The sequence below is a fragment of the Lithobates pipiens genome, unplaced genomic scaffold (genome assembly GCF_037356315.1).
Source record: "Lithobates pipiens isolate NorthernLeopardFrog02 unplaced genomic scaffold, aLitPip1_a1.2 Scaffold_23, whole genome shotgun sequence".
Classification (NCBI taxonomy): Eukaryota; Metazoa; Chordata; class Amphibia; order Anura; family Ranidae; genus Lithobates; species Lithobates pipiens.
In genome coordinates this window covers 313,167,747-313,184,407 of record NW_027507785.1, presented here as the reverse complement: position 1 = coordinate 313,184,407, position 16,661 = coordinate 313,167,747, and the positions used below count along the sequence as shown (strand labels likewise).

The following is a 16,661-nucleotide window of genomic DNA, read 5'->3' as shown; positions in this document are numbered from 1 at the left end:
AAGCTGCTGCTTACTAGAAGTCAAGGAGGGGGAGGGGGGGCTGCATTCCCTTGGCTCACCTGACATCCTAATGATTCATACACAGGAGATAATTGTACCTTCTATAATAAAATATCGGGGGGTGTCAGGAAGAGAGAACAGCATTGTGGAAGTTGAGGAGAGGTGCTCTTTGTTTAAAGCTGGAGAAGAGAGGGCGGAAGGGGGTTGGGGGGGGGGGATATAAAGGCTTTGAATTCCCAGAGAGAGCTGTATGTGCGGCGTACTGATCCTGCTTGTACCTTCAGCCTGCCAGATGGGGAGGGAGGGCCGGTTTGGGGTGGGCTTGCCGACGGCGGGTGTGTAAGTGGAAGGAGCCTGTCTTATGAATGAGATCCGACCCAGAGCATCCTCGCCTCTACTTCATCCTCCCATGTCACCTCCCGGGGACGCCTGTCATAGGACAATAAGACAGCGATGAACAAGTGCGGAGCTCCTTAGCTGAAGACGAGCGGGTAAGTGCCTTGCCTTTCCATTGAAATCCCTGCGTTCCGCTTCAGCCATAACGAGCTTGTCTTTTTTTTTTTTTTTTTTCGAAGCCTCTTTCCCAACCTCGTTAGGTTACGGACCCTTTAAAACGGAAAATGTTTACCAAGTGCAGGCGCTCGTCTCGAGCATCTCTTGAAATTGTGCCTGCCTGCTCCCGGTGGCTGCCGAATGTGTGTGGATTTATGCAAGTGAGCCCTTAGCAGGAGAAGAACAATTTCAGGGTGTTCGGAATACACTGTATCATTATCAGAAGGTGCGGAAGGGTTATTGAGAGTTCCGCTCATTGGTGGGAAGTGCCCCTTAAATTTCTTAGAAGTGCCCCTGTGGACACCTATCAGAGGTTGGGAAACGGTCCTCCAGAGCTGTCTCCTTTGATAGAAACTTAAGCTCCTGGCTGACACTTCAAGGTGGATTTACTAAAGGAGTAGAACATTGAGAATTTTGGTCGGAAGTGACCCTCAAATTTCCTAGTACTTGCCCCTATAGGGTTGAGGGTAATTTTCTCTAGTAGAAACTTCACAGTAGAGTACTGCTTCTGGATGACACTTTAGGGTGGATTTGCTAAAGGAGTAGAGAATTTTTACTTCCCCAATATTTTCATTAGGGTAAGTGAAAATCCATTTTCCAAGGGTTGTTGAGCTTTTGGCTTGTTGGTCGAAAGAGCGCCTTGAACTTCCTAGAAGAGTCCCTTTTAGGGGAAAAACTGCAGGTTGAGGAAAGATGATAGGGTGGATTCACTAAAGGAGTAGAGAATTTTTACTTGCAAAATGGATTTTCACTTAGCTTAATGAATAAGCTGTAGAAGTGACCCTCAAATTTCTTAGTACTGCCCCAATAGGGGAAAATATCAGAGGTTGAGGGCTGTTTTCTGTAGTAGACACGTCACAGCATAGTACTGCTTCTGGCTGACACTTTAAGGTGGATTTGCTAAAGGAGTAGAGAATTTTTACTTCCCCAATATTTTCATTAGTGTAAGGGAAAATCCATTTTCCAAGGGTTATTGGGCATTTGGCTTGTTGGTCGACAGTGCCCCTTGAACTTCCTAGAAAAGTCCCTCTATGGGAAAAACTGCAGGTTGAGGAAATATGTTTGAGAACGATCCTCCAGAGCCGTCTCCTGCAATAGAAACTTCAGGCATAGTATTGCTCCTGGCTGACACTTCCGGGTAGATTTAATAGAGGAGCAGAACATTGAGAGTTTTGCTAATCAGTCAGGAGTGACCCTCAACTTTCCTAGTACTGCCCTTATAGGGGCTAAGGGGAACATATCCGCAGTTGAGGGCCATTTTCTGTAGTAGATGCTTCACAGTATAGTACTTCTTCTGACTGACACTTTAGGGTGGATTCACTAAAGGAGTAGAGAATTTTTACTTGTAAAATGGATCTCAATAACCATTCCACAGCTTAATGAATAAGCTGTGGAAGGGTTATTGAGAGTTTGGCTTGTTGGTTAAGGTTGCCCCTTAAGAAGCCTTGAAGAGTCCCTATAGGGGGACATACCAGCGGTTGAGGAATGGTGCTCCAGAGCCTTCTCCTATAATAGAAATTTCAGACGAAATATCTCTCCTGGCTGACACTTCAGGGTGGATTTACTAAAGCAGCAGAGCATTGAGAGTCAGACTCAATGGTCGAAACTTCGGAAGTGACCCTCAAATTTCTTAGTACTGCCCCAATAGGGGAAAATATCAGAGGTTGAGGGCTGTTTTCTGTAGTAGACACTTCACAGCATAGTACTGCTTCTGGCTGACACTTTAGGGTGGATTTGCTAAAGGAGTAGAGAATTTTTACTTCCCCAATATTTTCATTAGTGTAAGTGAAAATCCATTTTCCAAGGGTTATTGGGCGTTTGGCTTGTTGGTCAACAGAGCCCTTTGAACTTCCTAGAAGAGTCCCTTTAGAGGAAAAACTACAGGTTGAGGAAAGATTCTCCCAAGGGGTCTTCTGTAATAGAAACTTCTGCAGAAGGGTTAATGGGAGTTTTACTCATTGGTGAGAAGTGCCCCTTGAATTTCCCATAGTGCCCTTATAGGGACACATATCAGAGGTTTGGGAACGATCCTCCAGAGCTGTCCCCTACAATAGAAACTTCAGGCATACTATTGCTCCTGGCTGACACCTCGGGGTGGATTTAATAAAGGAGCAGAACATTGAGAGTTTTGCTAATTAGTTTGGAGCGACCCTCAAATTTCCTAGTACTGCCCCTATAGGGGCTAGGGGGAACATATCGGAAGTTGAGGGCTATTTTCTGTAGTAGACACTTCACAGCATAGCACAGCTTCTGGCTGACACTTTAGGGTGGATTCACTAAAGGAATAGAGAATTTTCACTTGCAAAATGGATTTTCACTTACCTTAATGAATAAGCTGTGGAAGGGTTACTGAGAGCTTAGCTTGTTAGTATAAAGTGTCCCTTGAACTTCCTAGAGGAGTCCCTTTAGAGCAGGGGTCTCCAAACTTTCTACACAATGGGCCATTGTTGTTCAGAGTTTTGTTTTTTGGGGGGGGGGGGGGGCGGACAATGCCCTACCTTTGGTATTAGGGCGAGGAATAGTGTACCATCGTTGGTGTCAGTGGGAGAAACGGTGCCCAATTGTTGGTGTCAGTGGAAGGAATTCTGTCCCATTGTTGGTGTCAGTGACAGGGATAATTCCGAAAGAGCCGGATAAAGGCAAGGAAAGGGTGGCATCCGGCCCCTGGGCCTCAAATTGGAGACCACTGCTATAGAGGGACATATGGGAGGAATGGGGCTTCACAGCATAGTACCACTTCTGGCTGGGCCTTCGAGGTGGAATTGCAAAAAAAGTAGATCATTTACAAACTTTGCAAAATGGATTTCACTTAGCTTAATGAATAAGCTGTGGAATGAGTAACCATTGGTCAGAAGTGCCCCTTTAAATTTCCTAGTAGTGTCCCTAGGTGGAGCATATTGGAGGTTGAAGAACGGTGCTCCAGAGCAGGGACGTGCGGTGAGGTCAGTGACTGGTGAGGCACTGGCTGGTATCAGAGGCAGATACACACAGATTACATACGCTGCAAACGTTAGAGTGAGAGCAATAATTCTAGCACTAGACCTCCTCTGTAACTCTAACCATGGAACCTGCAAAAACATTTAAAGGCTGGTCAATGGAGATTTTTAAGTACTGAAGTTTGGCACCATTCCACAAGTGTGCGCAATTTTAAAGAATTACATATTAGGTATCTATTTACTCTGCGTAACATCATCTTTCACATTGTGCAAAAAAAAATAAAAAATCAGGCTATCTTTAGTGTTTTACATTTTTTTTTTTTATTCATGAAACAGTTTCTTTTCAAAAAATTACAGTGCAAATACCGTATTGACATAAAAAGTTGCAATGACCACCATTTTATTCCCTAGGGTGTCTGCTAAAACATAATATATAATGTTTGGGGTTTCTGAGTAATTTTCTAGCAAAAAAATGATGTTTTTGACATGTAGGAGAGAAATGTCAGAATTGGCCTGGGTGGCAAGGGGTTAATTATCATAAGTAATATACAAATAATTGTTATATATTGTTTTTAAGGTAATTTACTATATTTTCAAAATCTGTTCTCAAGCAGGCGGCTTAACGGACAAATTATTAAAGTTTAAAGCTATAACTTCCAACCAGTAATTTCACAGTAAATAGAAAAAAATGAATGATTATATTATAACATATATAGCATAATAATATATGATTTAGCTTGATTAAAACAGTACCTTTCAACATCAAAATATTCCCATTCTCCCTCTTAACTGTGTGAGAAAAACATGGGATTGTGGGTAAATCTTATACACATAAACACGTTTTTTCTTTCTAGTTAAGAGAGCTGGGCTGGAAGGGAGTATGTGTTTTTTAGACACGCCCCTATCTATGACACTGCAGTGAGAGGCGTGCCGCCACTCCAGCATTTTTATTGGACAGCTTGGGCCAATGGTACTTTACCATTGGTCCAAGACTCCAAGCTGTCCATTGAGCTCAGTGCCTCTGACAAGAAGTGAGAGGCACTGTGAGCTCATCCTCTCAGTATGCTGCAAACAGAGTGTGTCAGCTTGTATTAAAGGGGTTGTAAACCCTCGTGTTTTTTCACCTTATTCTATCCTATGCATTAAGGTGAAAAAACACCTGGCAGTGACCAGCCCCCCCATTTTATTTACCTGAGCCCTGGAACTTCATCCAACGGGGACGCGCTCTTCCTCTCCCCGGGGTTCTCGGCTCTTGATTGGATAGATTGATAGTAGTGCAGCCATTGGCTCCCGCTCCTGTCAATCAAATCCAATGACGCGGGTGCCAGAGGACAGGGCCGAGTCATACATTCGGCGGCTATGGACGTCGACTGATGGACTCGGGAGTGCGCCCACAAGGTAACCCCCTGGGAGACCCCCTTCTCCTAGGGCGTTATCTGATGGGGGAAGGAGCCACGGGAGCCGCTGAGGGACCCCAGAAGACGGTGTTCAGAGTCATTCTGTGAAAAACGAGCTGCACAGTGGAGGTAAGTATGACATGTTTGTTATTTTTTATTTATAAAAACGAAGCTTTACAATCACTTTAAACTGGCCGCTCTGTATGTAGCTTCTGACAGGCTGCACAAGGAGCCCCGTATCTCCAGAACTATAGGTGGCAGGAGCCCCAGATTTTGACCAGTGGTGGGGTAGGACTTCGGCTACCTACCCTCAAAATGGGGTCTCTTTGACACCAGGTTTCCAAGCTACGACCCTCATAGTTTGATCAAATGTTCATGGCAGGTGAGTCTCTGCCTCCCGTGACTGCATGTCCCGGCTCCAGAGCCATCTTCTCTAGTGAAAACTTCACTGCAAAATGTACTGCGTCTGGCTGACACTTCAGCATGGAGTAGAGAATTTTTACTGGAAAAAATTTATTTTTACTTAACTTAAAGTATAAGCTGTGACATGGTTATTGAGAGTTTGGCTTGTTGATCAGAAATGAACTTTCATAGAAGTGTCCCTACAGGGGGACATGCCTGGAGGTTGAGGAGCAGCGCTCCAGAGATGTCTTCTGTAATAGAAACTTCTGTTGAAAGGTTCATTGAGATTTTTAGCTTGTTGGTCGGAAGTCCACTTGAATTCCCTAGCTAGTAGTAGTGCCCCTATAGAGGGACATATTGGTAGTTGAGGAATGTTTTTTCCAAGCCATCTTCTGCTGAAGAAACTTCATGGCATTGTACCACGTCTGGTGAACCACTTGAAGGTGTATTTACAAAAGGAGTAGAACATTTTTTACTTTGGAAAATGGATATTTGCTTAATGAATAAACTTCAGAAGGGTTTTAAGAGTCTGACTCACTGGTCGTAAGTGCCCCTCAAATTTCCTAGTAGTGCCTATTGAAGGTTGGGAAATGGGGGCATATTGAAGGTTGGGAAATGGGGGCATATTGAAGGTTGGGAAATGGACCTCCAGAGCTGTCTCCTGTAATAGAAATTTCAGGCATAGCACCACTCCTGGCTGATACTTCAGGCATAGCACCACTCCTGGCTGATACTTCAGGCATAGCACCACTCCTGGCTGATACTTCAGGCATAGCACCACTCCTGGCTGATACTTCAGGCATAGCACCACTCCTGGCTGATACTTAAGGGTGTATTTACTAAAGAAGAAATTGAGATTTTTGCTCATTGGTCGGAGGTAGAGGGCCATTTTCTGTAGTAGAAACTTCACAGCATAGTATCGCTTCTGGCTAACTCTTCAAGTGGATTTATTAAAAAAGTAGAACATTTTTACTTTTTACTTTGCCAAATGTATTTTTACTTAGCTTGATGAATATTCTGCAGAAGAGTTATTGAGAGTTTGGCTTGTTGGTCGAAAGTGCCACTTGAGTCTCCTAGAATAGTCCCTATAGTGGAATAAACTGGAGGTTGAGGAATGGTGCTGCTGAGATGTCCTCTGTAACAAAATAACTTCTGCTGAGGGGTTATTGAGAGTTTGGCTTGTTGGCTGGAAGTGGCCAGGGCCATCTTTAATATAGATTGGACCCTGGGCAAATTTTTTCTTGGCCCCCCCAAGCAATTTCCCTCTCCACCTACTCTGAGACATACAATAAATAGCAGCTTGACTTAAAATCAGTTTTCCGTATCAGATCAGGCATCAATTGCGATTGGTTGGCAGCAGTTACAGCATATCATTACTGCTTATTGACTAGTTGCTAGAGGTTACAACACACATTACAGCTCACTGATTAGTTGCTAGAGGTTACAGCACATCACCTCCTCACAGCAGGGGAGCATGATATACAAAGGAATGCCGCCTTTATTTACATATCAATGCCACCAGCTGCAGCTATTTACTCAGTATTGTCACCGCTATTTACATACGAATGCCGGTTATTTATATGTAAACACAGGGTCTGCAGGTGAGTTATCTGCACACAACAATAGGCCAGAGCTGGGCAGCATTAGTACCAGCACTTCACACTGAGATATTGGGACACAGCAAAGGAATAAAACTTCAAGGGACAAGGTTATTTAAACCTGGATAGTTGGCAAGTATGAGGCAGCTGTTTTGGGCCCCAAAACAATGACAGCTGCCCCTTTTGCCCTGCCTTAAAGACGGCCCTGGAAGCGGCCCTTGAATTTCCTAAAAGTGCTTCTATAAGGGGTCATATCGGAGTTTGAGGAATGGTGCTCTGCTGTAGTAGAAACTTTTCTGTATAGTACCACTTCTGGCAGACACTTCAGGGTGGACTTACTAAAGGAGTAGAGAATTTTTACTTGCAAAATGGATTTTTACTTAGCTTAATGAATAAGCTGTGGAAGGGTTATTGAGATTTTGCCTTATTGGTCACCACTTGAACTTCCTAGAAGTGTCCCTATAGGATACATACCAGAACTTGAGGAACGGCGCTCAAGAGCCGCCTTCTGTAGTAGAAACTTCTGCAAAAGTATTAACGAGAGTTTAGCTTGTTGGTTGGAAGTGTCCACTGAATTTTCTAGCAGCGCCCCCCTATAGGGGGACACATGATTGAGGGACGGTGCTCTAAAGCCGTCTCCTGTAAGACAAACGTCACGGCATACACCGGTCCAAGCTGACACTTCAGAGTGGATTTACTAAAGGAGTTTTACTTTCCAAAATATATTTTTCCTAACCTTAAAGTGTTACTAAACCCACAACAGTAAAATCAGTCTGCATATGCAGTAAATCATGCTTGTTATGCTCACTGTGGAACCTAATGGGTTAATTCTTCCGCATTGTGTAAAAAAAAGCTGTTTGATCGTGGCTTCTCTGATCCTTCCCATCTTTCACTGTCCCCAAGTAATTTCCTAATAACACAGAGTCTATGGAGTCAGGCTGCACATGTCCAGGTTGGTGTGTAGAGGGATTTTTTTTCTTGGGAGAGTGCATTTGATCAGCACATGGCCAATCAGCACTGTCCAGACAGAGGGTCAAGGGCCCTGCAGCCTCATAGGTCAGTCAGAAAACTTCTCCTGCAAGCTTTAGCCAGTGTTTGGCCAGACACTGGTAGAAGTCACAAGACTGCTATATACTGCTGATGAGAAAAGGTATTTAACAGTTTATATTTACTAAAACAATTGCATTTCCATGTTCTGTGTACGGTGGGAGACCAGATATAGTGAATGCAGGGTCCTGGGTTTAGCAACACTTTAATGAATAAGGGGAAGTTGGATTCACTTAAAGTAATATTAAACCCTACTCATTAAAGTGGTTGTAAACCTCAGACATGAAATATGAACAAAGCATATCCCTCTATAGTGTGTACTTGCCTCAATCCAGAGCACTAAGTGTCATTTCTTTCTGTTGCTTCCTTCCTCTGTTGGTTGGACAAAAACAAAAAACAAAAAAAAAAAACAACTGACCCATGTATCATCAACTTCAGTGAGTGATGCAGTGCAGCCAAAAGCAGCCAGGCAAATAGCATTCCCAGAGGAATTCAGCAATGCCATATTTCCCTCATAGCAGGTGTTCTTTAAAAATATATATATTTACTTCAAGTGCCCATTCACACTCTGGGCTTTATTTATAAATGTTTTCACACAACTTCCACACAAGCTTCTAATTGGATCCAATGTGCAAATCCTGGTTGAAAGTTGTGAGATAAATTCATTAACAGGAGCCGTCGCCTTGCTTTAAAGCACATGTTTTTTTTTTTCCTTAAAGAGGAAGTAAACCCTGATGGGTTTACTTCCTCTTTTTTTCCCTGCAAAGGTAAAGCATAATGGACTACTATGCATCGCATAGTAGCCCATTATGTGTCACTTACCTGACACAGGAGCCAGCGAAGTCGCCGCTGATCCCTGTAGTCCGCCGCATCCATCTTGCTGGTGGCGTCTCGCAGCTCCGACGAATCACAGCGGCGAAGCCGCGATGACGTCACTCCCGCGCATGCGCACGGGAGTCGCGTTTTGCAGCTCCGCCGCTGCCATTCGGCGAAGCCGCGATGACGTCACTCCCGCGCATGCGCACGGGAGTCGAGAAATTAGGCAAATCCATTCTTGGACTTGCCGCATTTAGTGCGCCTGCGCGCCGCTGTCTACGGCGCATGCGCCGTAGACAGCGGTGTCCATTTTCGGGCAAATATCTCCTAAACCATATAGGTTTAGGAGATATTGCTTGGACCTACAGGTAAGCCTTAATCTAGGCTTACCTGTAGGTCAAAGTGGTTTGAAAGGGTTTACTTCCTCTTTAAAGTGGATGTAAGCCCTATACATATACACAGTGAAGTGACTGGTCTCAGTTGATACATAGAGATGAAACAAATCCTCCTACACAAGTTGTATACAGCTTGTCTGAGCATTCAGGGAAAAAAAGGGCGGAGAGTTGAAATTACACACTGCAGAGCTCAGTGAGGAGAGATCTTAGAGCTGATTGGAGGGAAGGGACACACCCCACCTTCACACAGCACACAGGAACAGAGCTGAGGGTGTCAATCAGCTGGAACTCCCTCCCCTGTCACCTTTTTTTTCTTGGTGTCAGGAAAACTCGCCAGAAGTGACTCATGCTGATAGGGGAGGAGCGAAGCAGCAGACAGAAAGGACACTTATGCCACGTACACACAATCGGAACTTTGGTCGGAAAACGCTCTGATGGTTTTCCCGACGGAATTCCGACGGGATTTCGCTCAATCTGTCTTGCGTACACACGGTCACACCAAATTTCCGACTGCCAAGAACGCGGTGATGTACAACACGTACGACGGGACTAGAAAAGGGAAGTTCAATACCCAGTAGCCAATAGCTTCCCTCTCGTAGTTGAATCTGAGCATGCGTGAGTTCTTGCGCCTACGGAATTGCATACACACGGTCAGAATTTCCGATAGAGAGTTTTTCCATCGGAAAAATTAAGAACATGCTCTCAATCTTTTGCTGGCAGAAATTCGGCCAGCAAAATTCCGATGGAGCGTACACATGGTCACATTTTCCGATGAAAAGCTCTCATCTGTCTTTTGCTGGCCGAAATTCCAACCGTGTGTACGTGGCATTAGGGGGTTGATTTACTAAAGGCAAACAGACGGTGCACTTTGCAAAGTGCAATTGCCCCAAAGCTTAGTAAATGAGCAGAAGCTCTGCTGACTCCTATCATCCAATCATGTGTAAGCAAAAATGCTGTTTTTTTTTAAAGTTTTCCTTGCACGTGATTGGGTGATGCTTTACCTCATTTACTAAGCTCTGTAGCAACTGCCCATGCAACGTGCGCGACTGCGCGGTCTATTGGCCTTTAGTAAAGAAACCTCTTATGCCGCGTACATGCGGCCGGAATTTCCGCTGGAAAAAGTCAGATGGGAGCTTTTCGTGGGATTTTCCGACCGTGTGTGCGCCCATTGGTCTTTTTCTGTCGGCATTTCAGATGGCCTTTAGATTTAGAGCCTGTTCTTAATTTTTTCCGACGGAAAACCTTTCTATCAGATTTTTCGAGTGCGTGTATGCAATTCCGACACTCAAAATTCCGACGCATGCTCGGAAACAATTCGACGCATGCTCGGAAACAATTCGACGCATGCTCGGAAGCACTAAACTTCCCTTTTATACTGCCATCGAACGTGTTGTATGTCGCGGTGTTATTGACCGTTGGAATTTGGTGTGGCCGTGTGTGCGCAAGGCAGTTTGAGCGAAATTCCTTCGGAATTCTGACGGGAAAACAATCAGAGCTTTTTCTGACGAGAATTTTGATCGTATGTACGCGGCATTAGTGCTCTGGACTGAAACAAGTACACATTATAGAGGGATGTGCTTTGTTCATATTTCATGTCTGAGGTTTACAACCGCTTTAAGGCAGCCTTTTTGTTTTTAGCAGCACAGCAGTGCACCTCAATGCACAAAAAACTGCATTTAACCACTTCCCACCCGGCCAATGTACATATACGGCCGGGTGGGAGCTCTCTACTTCTGAGAGGACATTCAGGAACGTCCATCAGAAGGAGTGGGATCGCGCGCGCGTGTGCCTGCGCAGCGGCACGATCCCGATGTGCTCGTGTCACCCGGACACGGCGCATCTGGGATCGGCAGGTGGGCTCTGTGATTGGCCCTCCTGATTACATGACGGCTGTGTCCAATCACGGCCGTCATGTGATGTAAACAAACAGCTGGTTGCTAGGCAATCGGCTCTCCTCTCCTCACACGGAAGTCGTCGCTGAGGAGAGGAGAGGAGAGCAGATCGCTGCAGCCGGCTGGTGATCAGTGAGTATGAGCTGTTTTTACAACTTTTTACTAACTGATCACTAGTCTAGTATAAACCTACAGTGTAAACACACATGTCCCCAAAACACAAATGTCCCCAAATAATAAAACCACATGTCCGCAAATAAAAAAACACATGTCCCCCACATATGTCCCACTAAAATCACATGTTCCAATGATTATCTGCACACATATGTACGTGATCACCTGCACACATACAGTGGTGTGAAAAAGTGTTTGCCCCTTTCCTCATTTCCTGTTCCTTTGCATGTTTGTCACACTTAAGTGTTTCAGAACATCAAACCAATTTAAACAATAGTCAAGGACAACACAAGTAAACACAAAATGCAATTTGTAAATGAAGGTGTTTATTATTAAAGGTGAAAAAAAATCCAAACCATCATGGCCCTGTGTGAAAAAGTGATTGCCCCCTAAACCTAATAACTGGTTGGGCCACCCTTAGCAGCAACAACTGCAACCAAGCGTTTGCGATAACGTGCAATGAGGCTTTTACAGCATCCTGGAGGAATTTTGGCCCACTCATCTTTGCAGAATTGTCCTAATTCAGTTACATTAGAGGGTTTTCGAGCATGAACGGCCTTTTTAAGGTCATACCACAACATCTCAATAGGATTCAGGTCAGGACTTTGGCTAGGCCACTCCAAAGTCTTCATTTTGTTTTTCTTCAGCCATTCGGTGGTGGACTTGCTGGTGTGTTTAGGATCATTGTCCTGCTGCAGAACCCAAGTTCGTTTCAGCTTGAGTACACGAACAGATGGTCGGACATTCTCCTTCAGGATCTCTTGGTAGACAGCAGAATTCATAGTTCCTTTTATCACGGCAAGTCTTCCAGGTCCTGAAGCAGCAAAACAGCCCCAGACCATCACACTACCACCACCATATTTTACTGTTGGTATAATGTTCTTTTTATGAAATGCAGTGTTCCTTCTACGCCAGATATACTTGGACACACACCTTCCAAAGAGTTCCACTTTTGTCTCATCGGTCCACAGAATGTTGTCCCAAAAGTCTTGGGGATCATCAAGATGTGTTGTGGAGAAATTGAGACGAGCTTTGATGTTCTTTTTGCTCAGCAGTGGTTTTCTCCTTGGAACTCTGCCATGCAGGCCATTTTTGCCCAGTCTTTTCCTGATGGTGGAGGCATGAACGCTGACCTTAACTGAGGCAAGTGAAGCCTGCAGTTCCTTGGACGTTGTTGTGGGGTCTTTTGTGACCTCTTGGATGAGTCGTCGCTGCGCTCTTGGGGTAATTTTGGGCGGCCGGCCACTCCTGGGAAGGTTCACCACTGTTCCATGTCTTCGCCATTTGTGGATAATGGCTCTCACTGTGGTTCGCTGGATTCCCAAAGCTTTGGAAATGGCTTTATAACCCTTTCCAGACTGATAGATCTCAATTACTTTCTTTCTCAATTGTTCCTGAATTTCTTTGGGTCTCGGCATGATGTGTAGCTTTTAAGGATCTTCTGGTGGACCTTACTGTGTCAAGCAGCTCCTATTTAAGTGATGCCTTGATTGTGAACAGGTGTGGAAATAATCAGGCCTAGGTGTGGCTAGAGAAATTAAACTCAGGTGTGGACAACCACAGTTATAGTATGTTTTAACAAGGGGGGCAATCACTTTTTCACACAGGGCCATGATGGTTTGGATTTTTTTTCACCTTTAATAATAAACACCTTCATTTACAAATTGCATTTTGTGTTTACTTGTGTTGTCCTTGACTATTGTTTAAATTGGTTTGATGTTCCAAAACACTTAAGTGTGACAAACATGCAAAGGAACAGGAAATGAGGAAGGGGGCAAACACTTATTCACACCACTGTATGTACATGATCATTTGCGTACATATGTCCGTGATCACACAAACCAATTATTATACACTTAACGGAATTTTTTTTTACCAAAAACATGTAGCAGAATACATTTTGGCTTAAATTTATGACAAAATTTGATTTTATTGGATTTCTTTTAAAATAGAAAAAAGAAAATATTGTTTTTTTTTCCAAATTTCCGCTTTTTTTGCGCTTATATCGCAAAAAATGAAAAAAAAAAAAGTCGTGAATAAATACCACCAAAATAAAGCTCTATTTGTGCGAACAAAATGATAAAAATGTAATTTGGGTACAGCGTAGCATGACCGCGCAATTGTCATTGAAAGTGCGAGAGCGATGAAAGCTGAAAATTGGGCTGGGAAGGAAGGGGGCGAAAGTGCCCTGTATTGTAGTGGTTAAATGTGTCATTGAAAGCGTTTTGTCATCTCTGCCCGCCTATCAGCAGGAGCCTTGATATGCCGTTCAGAATGGAAGCCACCCATTTAATACGCAGTACGGAGCGGTGCGCACAATGCACTTTAGTGTGTAGCCGTGCGTTTCGTCATGCGTCCGTAGGCAGGTGTGCCGAGGTGCCATTCAGATGACCTCCCCCATACCCCAGTGATAATCTTCTGGTGCTGCAGGGGTTAATAGGATCAGCTGGACTTATTATAGAGTGTCGGCTATGCCTGGCCCTTCGCTCCCTCCTCCTCCGCCATTCATTCTCTCAATGAAATCCGCTCTATGAATGGGGGAGGCGGAAAGGCATGGAATAGTCATTATACTTTACAAGCGCCTATGACCGGTCCAGCACTCATATTAACCCCCGCAGCACCAGAATATTACCCCTGTGAGGTTATTGGGGGGGGGGGGGGGGGCAGAGGGTGGAAGATTTCAACCTAAAGAGCAGCCATAAGGACAAGGGACATTTCTCATTCAAAGTATGTCAAGTCCCTGGTGCTGATGTAAAAATTACATCAGTAAAAATAAACTTAGTGGACATTCAGTCATTTTTTCATCTTTCCATCTATTAAATCTTCTGCCCTTGTTGTTGCTGTTTTAACTTTGGATAGTAAAATATCTTTTTCCCGCCAGTAAATCCCTTATACAGCCCACTTCCTGTTTCTTGTCTGGTCATTAGCCTAGGCTTATGACATCACGCACAGCTCTCGCTCTCACTCTTGTGAGAGTTTGCCAGGAAGGGAGGGGGTGAGTCATAAGAGGGCCAATGAGAGCTGCAGAGCTGGAGGTGTGCAGGAAGTGAACAGGCAGCAGCTTCAGCTGCCCACAGTTAAAATGGATGCAGCCGGACTCAGTGGAGGGAGATTTCTGCCGCATATTTGGCAAGTACAGAATCGCAGTATATATAAAATAATATGCAACGTGGTTGGAGGGAAGCTTCAGAATGGCAAAGATGTTTTATTATGTGAACAGACTGCAGTTCCTCTTTAAAGTTGCACAAGATATATCACTTGTATTATTTCATTATTATTTCTGTGTTGGACTTAAAGTGACACTAAAATCTGGTTTATTAAAAAAAATACTCCAGGATGTATTCTTAATTCACAAACGTCCCTTCTATCGCTCTCAGCCTTCTCCAAATCTCCAAATGTCTTTTTTTTTTTTTTGCTGCTGTGATCTGACTTCCTGTTAGAGGGTGACTACATTCCTTCTCCGTGATCTCACTGTATGCTAGAATGTAGTCACTAGAGGTCGACTGATATGGGTTTTTCTCCGGCTGATGCCGATATATGTTGCCGATTTTTGCGGCCGATATTTTAGGCCAATTTGTCTTTTTTTTCCCCTTCATCTCATAAAATCTAGGGTGCCGAGGCGGGAGGAGGTTATTGTTTAGGGTGGAGAGGTGGGATGCAGCCTATCTGTGTCCATCAGTGCCACCTCATCAGTGCCAACCAGTGCAGCCCCTCAGTGCCACATCATCAGTGCCCACCAGTGCAGCCTATCAGTGTCCATCAGTGCCACCTCATCAGTGCCCGCCAATGCAGCCCATCAGTGCCCACCAGTGCAGCCCATCAGTGTCTATCAGTGCCCACCAGTGCAGCATATCAGTGTCTATCAGTGCCCACCAGTGCAGCCTATCAGTGTCCATCAGCGCCCACCAGTGCAGCCTATTAGTGTCCATCAGTGCCCACCAGTGCGTGCAGTTCATCAGTGTCCATCAGTGCCACCTCATCAGTGCCAACTAGTGCAGCCCCTCAGTGCCACATCATCAGTGCCCACCAATGCAGCCTATCAGTGTCCATCAGTGCCACCTCACCAGTGCCCACCAATGCAGCCCATCAGTGCCCACCAGTGCAGCATATCAGTGTCTATCAGTGCCCACCAATGCAGCCCATCAGCGCCCACCAGTGCAGCATATCAGTGTCTATCAGTGCCCACCAGTGCAGCCTATCAGTGTCCATCAGCGTCCACCGGTGCAGCCTATTAGTGTCCATCAGTGCCCACCAGTGCATGCAGCTCATCTGTGTCCATCAGTGCCACCTCATCAGTACCCACCAGTGCAGCCCATCAGTGTCTATCAATGCACACCAGTGCAGTCTAGCAGTGTCCATCAGTGCCCACCAGTGCAGCCCATCAGTGTCCATCAGGGCCACCTCATTAGTGCCAACCAGTGCAGCCCATCAGTGCCCACTAGTGCAGCCCATCAGTGTCTATCAGTGCCCACCAGTGCAGCCCATCAGTATCTATCAGTGCACACCTGTACAGCCTAGCAGTGTCCATCAGTGCCCACCAGTGCAGCCCATTAGTGTCTATCTGTGCCCACCAGTGAAGCCTAGCAGTGTCCATCAGTGCCACCTCATCAGTGCCCATCAGTGCTACCTCATCAGTGCCCACCAGTGCAGCCCATCAGTATCCATTAGTGCCACCTCATCAGTGCCCACCATTAGAGAGCTCCTGGCTCTGTTCCGGCCCCTTTCCTGGCCACAGACAGAAGACAGAGCTCTATTTGTCCCCTGACGTGCTGCGCACCCTGCCTCTGCCTCCGGACTACAACTCCCAGAATGCAGCGTGGCTGGTAGCAGCCAATTGGTGGCCAATTTCCTCCACCAAAAAACAAAAAACAAAAACGTCAGCAGACAGTGGCCATGACAGTGGCTGTTTTTAATAGAAGGTAGGTGGCCTGGGGGGAAATTTACACCCTGCCCCCCAGCTCAGCCCGATCCCCGCACTCACCTTCTGGCTCTGGTACACTGCGCCACTGTGTTAATCGGCCTAATTAATATAAATGCATAATAATCGGCTGATGCCGATTTCTTAAAAAAGGTTAAATATCGTCGATATATCGGTCGGACCTCTAGTAGTCGCTCTCTGTTGCTTGCTCCCCACTAGTGATGGACGAACTTCCGACGGGACGTTTCGCGAACGCGAAACGCGAACGGGCACAAACGTTCGCGAAAACGACCGTTCGCCGCGGGCTCCATTGACTTCAATGGGAGGCGAATTTCGCAAACCTTTAGGTCGAATTTGCGGCCACGGGGTAATTATTAGGGGGTAGCACGTAGTCCCACCACCTGGACAATAGCATAATACATGTATGAGGTGAATTTGGGATCGATAACTACAAGCATTTTTTTTTTATTTGGGAAATTGTTCTGACAATTCAGGACTATGGAGCTAATGAAGGCAATGGAGGAGAGGGAAGGT

The 16,661-nt window shown here is 45.3% G+C and overlaps 1 protein-coding gene across 1 annotated transcript in view; it reads left to right on the top strand.

Moving 5' to 3' along the window:
- Positions 1-348: 348 nt before the first annotated feature.
- The window catches only part of PDE4B (phosphodiesterase 4B), a 622,771-nt gene continuing 606,458 nt past the window's right edge, over positions 349-16,661 (top strand). The window contains exon 1 of the mRNA XM_077450534.1: positions 349-491. The gene's annotated coding sequence lies outside the window, so the exon portion shown is untranslated. The remainder of the gene's footprint in view (positions 492-16,661) is intronic.